At 39.0% G+C, this 12,380-nt stretch overlaps 1 protein-coding gene across 1 annotated transcript in view; it reads right to left on the bottom strand.

Annotated features, from left to right (window-relative positions):
* Positions 1-12,380, bottom strand: part of THSD7B (thrombospondin type 1 domain containing 7B) — a 993,808-nt gene that overhangs the window by 235,617 nt on the left and 745,811 nt on the right. The gene's annotated exons all lie outside the window — the stretch shown is intronic.

Below are 12,380 nucleotides of genomic sequence, written 5' to 3'. Positions count from 1 at the left end.
TACCATACTTGAAAGTATGTGATGACTTAAGTCAGAATGGTTTAGATAGTCTTCAGGAAAGGTGGAGAAAGCATGGGTGCAGATGTTTTAATATTATCACAGGAAAGAATCTGAGAAATTAGATCAATACTTTGCCATTGTTCTCAAGGGAAACACTGACAAACATCTGTTTAAAATTTCATATCATTAGCATGTGGCTAGGTAGTGTGAACTGAAGTGCCAGCTTACTGTTGTGCGTTTATATCTTGAACTGAGAATCCTGCTCATGAACATCAGTTACATTCTTTCAAAGATACAGTCTTTCAAAATGGGACCAACCTTGTTTAGGCATCTGGAGGCCTGAGAGGGGAAGAGTTGGAAAGCACCTAAAGTATCATTTGTTTCTTCTGTTAAACTTTTGAGTTATGGCATGGAAGAATTGATGCTTTTGAACTGCGGTGCTGAAGAAGACTCTTGAGAGTCCCTTGGACAGCAAGGAGATCAAACCAGTCAATCCTAAAGGAAATCAACCCTGAATGTTCACTGGAAGGATTGATGCTGAAGCTCCAATACTTTGGAGCAATGCGAAGAGCCACCTGATGTGAAGAGTCACTTGATGGGAAGAGCTGACTCATTGGAAAAGATCCTGATGCTGGGAAAGATTGAGGGCAGGAGGAGAAGGGGTTAGTTAACAGGGGATGAGCCGGTTGGATGGCATCACCGACTCAATGGATATGAGTTTGAGCAAACTCCTGGATATAGTGAAGGACAGAGGTGACTGGCATGCTGCAGTCCATGGGGTTGCAAAGTCAGACACAACTGAGTGACTGAATAACAATAGCAACAATAAAAAAAAATGGTTTTGAAAATATAATTCTTACTGGTAGATGAATATCTTTACTGCATATATGAAAACCCATCAGCACAGACTCTCTAATATTAACCATTATAATTGATGGTTATGGTACTGCAAATAACAAAGTAGCTTATTTGGATCCACAACCGTATCAGATACCTGAATACAGCTAAATAAGAAGTCATACAAAGTTCTAATAATCACATTAAGGAAAAAGTTTTCTGGATTCCCTAAATATTTCATAGCATAATTATGTATTAAATTTTATTATATCTACCAGAAAGAAAATCATCTAAGTGTCAACTAGTTTTCTTAATTAAAAATATAATTTATTGGTGAACTTTCAGATGAAAAGCTATTGAAAGTCATTAAGGTCAAAAGCTTCAACTTATAGACTGGTAAGAATTAGAAAGGGAACTTGAATCCAGACTTGATGGAGATACACAGCTCACAATCAAGTAGGAAAAAATCATTTTTATGACGCCAGAATGTTCTCTTTGGTTCTAGAGTGACAAGTCAGAAAATCAACCCTGGCCCTAAAGAAATTCACATTTTGCTAGAGAGCAGTCTTATAAATAAGAAAAAAACAAAACAAAACAAAACACATAGTATATAATCAATGACTTTAATTATATGATACAAATAATATATATAAATCATACAACAATCTGAGGTAACAAATGGATTCTGGCTTCAACTGTCTAAGTATTTCACGTGAAAATATTGATTGGCACATTTTTTCAGGAAGCACAGGTTTTTGACTAATTGCTCAACCTGGCTCACTTACTCAAAGTAAATGTATCAGTGTCAATTTAATCAATCAACCAAATCATATAAAGAACTGATCTTCTAAATTGAATTACCCAGGCAATTTAATGTAGATGGTATCTGTAGGTGTTCATATAGACAGAGTTTCAGCATTAATAGCCTCCTATCTGGCTCCTCTAGGCAGACAGAAGAGATATTTTGCTCTTAGAAGATATTAAGGATGTTAGGACAAATGAAACACTAGACACAGAACCATCTGAACCGTTCAATTAGGACTGTGTGTACCAAAGCAGTTTTTATCATTACTGCAAATAAATGCTGTTAGAATTAAAGTGACTGAACGCTTTAACCACATAATAAACTTGGCATTTGAAACACTGCAAAGCTGCGGATTGTAGACAAGACAATGTTACCGGGTAATTTGTAGGACTGTGGCTGCAAGAGCCTGTATAAAGTCCTCTCATGACATCTCCTTGCCCTGAGACAATCTTGACTTAAATTACATCAGACAATCAGTAATTTACATTTTCTTCAAAGTTCTGAAAGCTGATCTCAGAGCACATCTGAGACACTGTTATTCCTGTCACATCATCAGTGCTATTCTCCAAATATTTTTGGTTTTGCCTCTGGATACATGGCATGATTACACTTCCCTGCCTCTAGAATTGAGGTGTTATCTTCTTGCTTTATTCAGTGAAATGAAGAAGTGAAGTGTGTTGGTTCCAGGTGGCAGCTTTAGGAGCTCAAGTGTAGGGATTTCCCTAGTGGTCCAGTGGCTGTGAGACTCCACACTCCTAGTGTAGGGGACCTAGGTTCAACCCCTGGAATGGGAACCAGATTCCACATGCTGCGACTAAGACCAAGAACAAACAAGTAAATTAATTAATTAATTATTTTTAATAAAAGAGAGCTAGAGTGTAATTTGTCCCCCGCTTTCTTTCTATATACCAGAGGGTCCAAAAACCCCGGCCAACGCACAATGGACATGGTTACTGAATGATCTTAGTGGCTTTCAGTCTCTGGGATTTTGAAACTGTCGGTTCCATTTGTTACCATACCATAACCTATATTATCCTAATGTATCAATATTGGCATAAGAAAGTATATCTTCAGAAGATCAGGTAAAGAGCACTACGGGACAAATATTTAGAGCATTTTGAGCATCTATATGTAATGTCCTGGGAAAATAAGATTAAGTTATATCAGCAGTTAGCACAGTCTGAATGGCAGCACCATCCAATGAGAAAGTGACTTTGCAAAAGTTGAGCCTACAGATAAGTATTTCAGGAAAATGTATAATTTATTATTTTAAAAAAGGACTAGTGATATGGATTATAAATCAAGGTCTGACCTTATGTGATCTGGAATAAAATATTAAATCTCAATCGTTCGATTTTCTCTTGTGAAAATAAAAATGTAAGAATGCATGTCCTTTTTGTAATTCTCTTTAATACTGTAAGGTCAAAAATATAATAAGCAGGAGTTTGTGGAAAAATAACATATAATACAAGCAGCATTTAATATTTTACCACTACTAAAAGCTATATAGCAAGGTAAAAATGCTTTTTCCTTATCTTGTTTTTGGTGCTAGTGATTGATAGAGAACATAATTCTGTAAAGATGCTTAAGCAGAAAAATTATAGGGTAATAATTTTCAAATTTGGGTGCCATTTCTCATTCCAGATCATTTCCATATAAATTAAAGGCTAAGATAACATTGACAAAATGAGCGATTTTTTATTGGATCAGTAAATCAATTGTGTTTTGAGTCCATCTCTGTCTTTCCAAGTCTGCTTCCACCAGCCAAGGCCAGATGCTCGTTATCTCTCACCTGGACTATTATAATGGCTCCTTAACTGGACTCCAGGTCTCCAATCTCTTTTAACCCACTCCATATCTGATCACATGAAGGAATACAGTAGGAGTCTACCTAGAAAGCTCCACCTCAGAAAAGGTGCATGCAAGAGAGAGGTCTGAAGTTTAAGCTTCACTGAGTGGATTGAGTTCTATGGCCATCAGTACCCTGCATCTTATGAGCACCAGCATTTAAACATAATTCCTAAAAGTGGCAAAAGAGACGTCAAAAATACCTACTACAGAATGAATACCTAGAAAGAGGCAGATGAGAACATCCTCATTCAGAGCCAACTTCCTGCAAGCCCTGGGGCACAGAACAAAGCTCATTCTGTGCTGAGGTGTGCATAGAATAAACTTCAGAATGAAATATCAATTATTTTTTTATTTGCTGGAATGTTGGGTCATCCAGACAGTGATTTTTATCCATGAACAATGAAATAAGTTGTTATTAAAGATTCTAAATTATGGATTACATGACCAATCAAATTTACCTCCAAAAGTTTGCTTTTGCCAAAGAACTGCATCTTTCACTGAACTAATGCAGAAATCAATGTACTGGAATGAATTCATAGCACATTAACTCCTTGCAAGTTACTGTAAAAAACCTTTAAAATATTACCAAGGTATAAAATTAAATAGGACTCCTAGCCTTGATTTATACTGCATGCTGATAATGGTGAATTTGTTTCACTCACCAATAAATTTGTTTCCTAATGGATTGTGGATCAGCCAGTCCAGAGATTTACATTTAGGTTTCTCTTGTCTTCTATAGACAAATAGATATCTGGTGATTTTATTTACTGATATTTCATGATATAACTGCTCATCAACAAAAGAAGATGCAAAGGAAGGGTGAGATGTTTAGTTACTTTTCCTATAAGAAAACTGAAATAGTCAATAATCTTCTAGTTATAGTAATCATGTCAAGGAACTGTGGATGATTCCAATTCACAAAGAGAGAGGGCCTTTTACATCAGGAGAAAGTTTCAAGAGTGACCTGAAGTGTCTTTCAGAAGAGAGAACAAAAGGTGACAGAAAAGAGTTTATTCAGTTCCCAGGGCTGTCATAATCAAGAGTCACAAACTTGTTAGCTTAAAAAAGCAGAAAATATCCTCTCAAAGTTCTAGAGGCTGGGAGTGTGAAATTAAGGTATTGGTAGGGCTGTGCTGCCTGCAAAGTCTGTGGGAGAAAACCCCCTTCCTTGCCCTTCCAGCTCCTGATGACTCTAGGCATTCCTTGGCTTGTGGGAGCACACCCGCAGTTGCTGTCTTCTCTTCACAAGATTGTCTTCCCTGAGTGTTAGTATCTCAAAACTCCCCTCTCCTTCCTCTTAGAAGGATGCCAGTCATTGGATTTAGAGTACACCCTAAATCCCAGATGATCTCATCTTAATTTCCTTGTCTTAATTACATCTGCAAACACCTTGGTCGCTAATAAGGTCACCTTCACAGGTACTGGAGGCTAGGACTTTAATGTATTTAACATATTTTGGGGGACAAAATTCAACCTATTAGAGAGAGGAATGAAGATTATGGTAAGAAAAAGTGTTAACAAATGGATGACCTGGGATATCATGCCTTCCTAGGCCTATCCCCCATTTTAACAAGAGCTATCTAAATCTTCTGTTGTTGTTTAGTCACTAAGTCGTGTCCAACTCTTTTGTGACCCCACGGACTGTAGCCTGCCAGGCTCCTCTGTGCGTGGGGTTTTCCAGGCAAGAATACTGGAGTGGGTTGCTGTGCCCTCCTCCAGAGGATCTTCCTGACACAGGAATCAAATCCACATCTTCTGCACTGCACGCAGAATCTCCCACTGAGAATTTACCACTGAGCCATTGGGTAGCTAAATTTTCTCAGCTTTAGTTTTTTGGAACATTTTAAAAATTATACTTATTTTATTTGGTAGGGTCAGGTCTTAGTTGCAGCATGAGGGAACTTTGTTGAAGTGCACGGATTTTCTAGTTGTGGTCTGCGGACTCAGTATTTGTGGCTCAAGGACCCATTTGCCCTGCAGCATGTGGTATCCTAGTTCCCCACCAGAGACTGAACTCACATTTCTGCATTGCATGATGGATTCTTAACCACTGGACCACCAGTGAAGTCCTAAAACAAAGACTGTATCATCTAAAACAAAAACTGGACACTTGTGACTTGCAGTTCAAATCCAAATTGACTCTTTTTTAAGTAGTTTTGTTGGAATAGAGCTGCAGTCATTTACGTGCTGTGTACACTGACTTTTCCACTGAAACAGCAGAGATGCCTAGCTGTGATGGAGACAGTATGACCCACAAAGCTAAAAATATTTATCATCTAGATCTTCATAACAATGTTTACAACATCAGATTTATAAAATGGGAATAGTAATAGTACCCACTGCATAAGATTATTGTGAGGATTAATTGAGAGCTCGAAACAGCGTGGACCACACAGTGAACACTCAGTTTCTATGAGATAGGAACAGTGCCACGGTGGATAATAGCATGGGCTTGAAAATGGGAAAGAGCTAATTTCAAAGTCAACCAGGACACTTACTACTAGTGGTATTAATTTGCAGCTGTCACTGAACCCCTTCAAGCCTCAACTTTCACATCTGCAAAATGAAGGCAATTATTACCAATTTCAAAGAATTGCTCTGTGCATTAGAGCATCTGGAATGTGAAATTAACCATGGCTACTACTATTTCCGTGTTGGAGAGGTCTGACAGAATGTGGTCCACTGGAGAAGGGAATGGCAAACCACTTCAGTATTCTTGCCTTGAGAACCCCACGAACAGTATGAAAAGGTAAAATGATAGGATATTGAAAGAGGAACTCCCCAGGTCGGTAGGTGCCCAATATGCTACTGGAGATCAGTGCTGAAGGTGAAACTTCAATACTGTGGCCACTTCATGTCAAGAGTTGACTCATTGGAAAAGACCCTGATGCTGGGAGGGGTTGGGGGCAGGAGGAAAAGGGGACGACAGAGGATGAGATTGGCTGGATGGCATCACCGACTCGATGGACATGAGTTTGTGTAAGCTCCGGGAAGGTGGGCAGGGAGGTCTGGCATGCTGTGATTCACGGGGTCGCAAAGAGTTGGACACGACTGGGCGACTGAAATGAACTGAACTGAACTACTATTTCCAGGTGGCACTAGTGGTAAAGAAGCTGCCTGCCAATGCAGAAGATGTAAGAGATGCATGTTTGATTCCTGGGTGGGGAAGGTCCCCTGGAGGAGGGCATGGCAACCCACTTCAGTATTTTTGCCTGGAGAATCCCCATGAACAGAGAAGCCCGGCAGGCTACGGTCCATAGGGTTGCAAAGAGTCAGACATGACTGAAGCGACTTAAACAGCATGGACTACTATTCTTATTCATTACAAAGAAGTTATAGTATCATCTTCGGTGTATGAAATGGAGATGGGAGGTAGGAAGACAGTCCCAACTTGAAAAATCACATATAGGAGAAGATCCAACATCTTGAGTCTTTGCAAGAAAGCTACTTTCACATCAAGACCCAGACCTTTATTTCATACGGGAATGAGGAAAGTGTGCATGTGAATTTTTGTCTGTTGATCAAACAGAACAGGTAATGATCATCTTTCGGTACATGACAACTAATAATCCTACGCCAATTATAATAGAAATATTTAGAATATTGAACAAACAGAGCTTGAAGGCCAGTAGAGACCGAAGTGACATTATGAGATTTTAAAGAAAAACATATTGAGAGTAAAGAAGAAGAACAGGACCTGCCAGGCAATCATATGCTTAATATAGGTCAAGTATTATCATTATTATTGGAAAAAGTTCCTCCCTAATAACCTTGCAGCATCTGTTATTGCAATGCCCATCCAGCATGACAACTGTAAGCCATGATTATCCTTTGCTTCATATTGGAAACTCGAAGTATTCGAGTAACAAGCAGACTATACTGTGCTATACAGTTTCTGCTAATTAAATTTCTTTACTGTGGTATTCTCTGCCTCACATTCCCATTTGGGATAAATCCCAAGGGAATATGGGGCTATACAACTTGATATAGTCCATTAAAAACTTAAGGGGGTGAGGGATAAATTAGGAGCTTGGGGTTAACAGATACACATTAGTACAGATAAAATAGATAAACCACAAGGACCCACTGCTTAGCACAGGGAATTAAACTCCGTATCTTGTAATAACCTATAATGGAAAAGCATTTGAAATAGGCATGCATAACTGAATCACCCTGCTACACACTTGAAACTAACACAACACTGCAAATCAACTACACTTCAAAAAATAAACAAATTTTGAAAAAAATTAACTCGGGTAAGCAAGACTACAAATGTACTGCATAAGTTTGTGAGAAATCTATTTCTCCTTCACTGTGAGAGAAAGTATAAATTGAATAGCTATTTTCCCTTCACTTTTAGTGAGATATAATTGAAATACAGCACTATATACATTTAAGGTATAAAACATGATGATCTGTCTTACATACATCATGAAATGATTATCACCATAAGTTAAGTGAACATCCATCATCTCACAGAGATGCACATTATCATCCCCAGTCCTACCAATCATGTTCCTCCTTCTGTTCCCCTTCCTACTCCTTTATTAAAGTCCCAGCTGTTTTGAAATGACTTGCAGGGACTTCTATAATCTACTGCCTCAATGTCTCTCCATTATAAAACTCTGTACCTTCACAATGTTCAACAGGTGATAGTAAGTTCAAAATATGGAGATATAATTCAGGAAGCACTGAAGACAGCTTCTTTTGTTCTACTTCATGCTCTACACAACCATCCTAGTTTTATAGGGATATCTTTACAATCATCAGGGTTTCCCTGATTGTTCAGTTGGTGAAGAATCTGCCTGCAATGCTGGAGACACTGGTTTGATTCCTGGGTCCAGAATATCCACTGGAGAAGGAATAGGCTACCCATTCCAGTATTCTTAGGCTTCCCTTGAGGCTCAGCTGGTAAAGAATACACTTGCAATGCAAGAGGCCTGGGTTTGATCCCCTGGGTTGGGAAGATCTCCTGGAGGAGGGAAAGGCTACCCACTCCAGTATCCTAGCCTGGAGAATTGCATGGACTATATAGTCCATGGGGTGGCAAAGAGTTGGACATGACTGAGCAACTTTCACTTTCCTTTCCTCACAATCATCATCATGTAAACTGTGTATATTTAAGAGTGTAACTCTGGTCCAAGAATGTGCTGAGTAGGCCATCTGGAGTTAACATATCTTCATTCATCCTTCCAGCATCCCAAAAGATGATTCAGAAAAAGAAATGAGATAAAATCCTCAAGTCTTATCATTTAAGAGGATTGAGATAGTACCAACTAAGGTATTTTAAGGTGTGAATTTTTGTCTTGGAGCTGTTGGAAATAATCAGGTGAAACCACCCCATACCTGGATTAAGCAGAACTTGAGGGACATAATATACAGATAGCACACCTAAAAATTTTGTTCTAGCATTGATTCCATATATGAGACTCAAAATCTTGGAGTTGTCAACAGCACAATTATAAATGTAGAGGTCTAGAAATGGAAAGCAACAGTAAAAAGCAGTTGGAAGGAGAAAATATCCTTAGAGTTCAAAGGCTCTCAGCTATTATTGTTTTGGTATATTTCTCCTTATTTTGTTAATGTTATTGTTTTTAGTGTTGTTGTTGGTTTTCTTTTTGGTAAATTATATTAATACTTTCTTACTATCTACCTAATATCATACTGTAGCACAGGTGCCATATCAGGCTATTCACATCATTCGTTGATTGGCTAAGACTGGAATAAAGCCTGGACAGTTTATCACTATGGGAAAAGAAATTATAAAATGATAAATATCTGTAAAAGATAGAATACTATGCAGTGCCCCCAAAAGAATAAACAAATCTACATACAGAAGAATGAATAGAGGCAGTTAATATATTAAGAGACACATTCTGGAACCAAACTGCCTGGAAGAGAAAACAAGCTTGACATTCTTAGTTGAGCAAGCTTGTGCAAGACCCTTAACCTCCCTATTCCTTAATTTCCTTTGGAAGGATTGAAGCTACAATACTTTGGCCACCTGATGCAGAGTCAACTCATTGGAAAAGATGCAGAAACTAGGAAAGCTTGAAGGCAAGAGGAGATGGGGGCAACAGAGGATGAGATGGTTGGATGGCATCATCAACCCAATGGGCATGAGTTCAAGCAAATGCCTGAAGATAGTGAAGGACAGAGCAGCCTGGCGTGCTTCAGTCCATGGAGTCTCAAAGAGTCAGACACAACTTATTGATTGAATAACAACAACCTGATGATAAAACTAACATCTAATTTAGATTATTGATAAGAATAACATGAGTTAGCAGAGAACATTTAGAGACAGGTATAGCCTATTTTCTGAAAGAGATGGGCATACCAGACCACCTGACCTGCCTCTTGAGAAACCTGTATGCAGGTCAGGAAGCAACAGTTAGAACTGGACATGGAACAACAGACTGCTTCCAAATAGGAAAAGGAGTACATCAAGGCTGTATATTGTCACCCTGCTTATTTAACTTATATGCAGAGTACATCATGAGAAACGCTGGGCTGGAAGAAGCACAAGCTGGAATCAAGATTGCCGGGAGAAATATCAATAACCTCAGATATGCAGATGACATAACCCTTATGGCAGAAAGTGAAGAACTACTAAAGGGCCTCTTGATGAAAGTGAAAGAGGAGAGTGAAAAAGTTGGCTTAAAGCTCAACATTCAGAAAACTAAGATCATGGCATCCAGTCCCACCACTTCATGGCAAATAGATGGGGAAACAGTGGAAACAGTGGCAGACTTTATTTTTGGGGGGCTCCAAAGTCACTGAAGATGGTGATTGCAGCCATGAAATTAAAAGACGCTTACTCCTTAGAAGGAAAGTTATGACCAACCTAGACAGCATATTAAAAAGCAGAGACATTACTTTGCCAACAAAGGTCTGTCTAGTCAAGGCTATGGTTTTTCCAGTGGTCATGTATGGATGTGAGAGTTGAACTATAAGAAAGCTGAGTGCCGAAGAATTGATGCTTTTGAACTGTGGTGTTAGAGAAGACTCTTGAGAGTCCCTTGGATTGCAAGGAGATCCAATCAGTCCATCCTAAAGGAGATCAGTCCTGGGCGTTCATTGGAAGGACTGATGTTGAAGCTGAAACTCCAATACTTTGGCCACCTGATGTGAAGAGCTGACTCATTTGAAAAGACCCTGATGCTGGGAAAGATTGAGGACAGCAGGAAAAGGGTACGATGGAGGATGAGATGGTTGGATGGCATCACTGACTTGATGGACATGGGTCTGAGTAAACTCCAGGAGTTGGTGATGGACAGGGAGGCCTGGCGTGCTGCGGTTCATGGGGTCGAAAAGAGTCAGACACGACTGAGCGACTGAACTGAACTGAACTGCACAGCCTATTTTAAATGTTCAATAGATGTTAGTTATCACTATCAGGGAACAAACAAATATCACTACCATGTGGTTCAGCAGCCTCACTACCAGGCATATATACAAAGAAAATTAAATCAATGTGTCAAAGAAACATCTATACTCCTGTGTTCACTGCAGCATTACTTACAACAGCCAAGATATGAAAACAATCTGTCTATCAATCCATGGATGAATGACAAAGAAAATGTGGTATATACAAACAATGAAATATTACTCAACCTAAGAAAGAAATATTGCCTTTGTGACATCATGGATTAACTTGGAGGGTGCTACATTTTGTGTTGCTGGCATGCTTGGTGGTGTTGGACTTTTTGCAACCCCATGTACTGTAGTCTGCTGGGCTTCTCTGTCTGTGGAATCATCCTGCCAAGAATACTGGAGTGGGTTGCCATTTCCTCCTCCAAGGGATCTCCCCAACCCAGGGATCTAACCCACCTCTCCTGTGGCTCCTACATTGGCAGGCAGATTCTTCACCACTTGAGCCACACGGAAGCCCTGGAGAGTGTTAGGCTAAGTGAAATAAGCCAGACACAGAAAGAAAAACACTGCATAATTTCACTTACATGTGGAATCTAAAAATAGTTGAACTCATAAAATCACAGAGTAGAATGGAGGTTGCCAGAGGTTACACAGTTGGGGCAGTGGGGAGATGCTGGCCAAAGGAGACAACGTTTCATTTGCAGAAGATGAATAAGCTCTGGAAATCTAACATACAACATGGTAGTTAATAGTACTGTATTGTATACTTGAAATCTGCTGAGAGTAGATCTCAGTTATTTTTACCATACATATAAAAAAATGCTATCTATGTAAGGTGATGTATATGTTTATAAGCTTGACTGTGGGGATTATTTCACTATGTATATCAAAACATTAAATTTTTTTTTTCAAAACATTAAATTTTATACCTTAAATATATACAACCTTATGCGTCACTTATACTCCAAAAAAGGTAAAAAAGTAAGATGGTTATATACTCTAAATGTACATCAAAACAAGCTAAATAATTATATCCATACTTCAGGAACACATAGACTTCAACATAAACAGATGTAGAGAGGGCTGGAAGGTTACAAATTAAATATCAGGGAAGCTAATAGGATTGGAGATTCAGAGTGATAGGGGAAATTATGAAACTAAATTAAAAATAAAAGAAGGATGTGCATGGACTGAAAATGAGAGAATGCAGCATCTTAGTCAGATCCTCTCTCCAGGAATTTTAAATGAGAGACACAGAGAAGTTGGTAGATACAGAGGAGGAAGGGGAAGGCTCGGTTGTCAAGCAAGACTCAGCAGACCAAAGGAACATTCATGAAAATGAGAGTCATACTGCGGGGAATAGAAGCCAAGAGCAGAACTGGGCACCACTGTACGTTTCCTCCTGAGATGGACGGGATTCTCTTTGCTCCCTTAGCTCTCCGCATACCTAGTGATGGGCCCTAAGACCTGAGGTTATTTGTTTATCCTCATCCTTTGAAATTAAAAATAGTCC

Source organism: Cervus canadensis, chromosome 15 (genome assembly GCF_019320065.1).
Source record: "Cervus canadensis isolate Bull #8, Minnesota chromosome 15, ASM1932006v1, whole genome shotgun sequence".
Lineage (NCBI taxonomy): Eukaryota > Metazoa > Chordata > Mammalia > Artiodactyla > Cervidae > Cervus > Cervus canadensis.
This window is presented reverse-complemented; position numbering and strand designations above follow the sequence as displayed.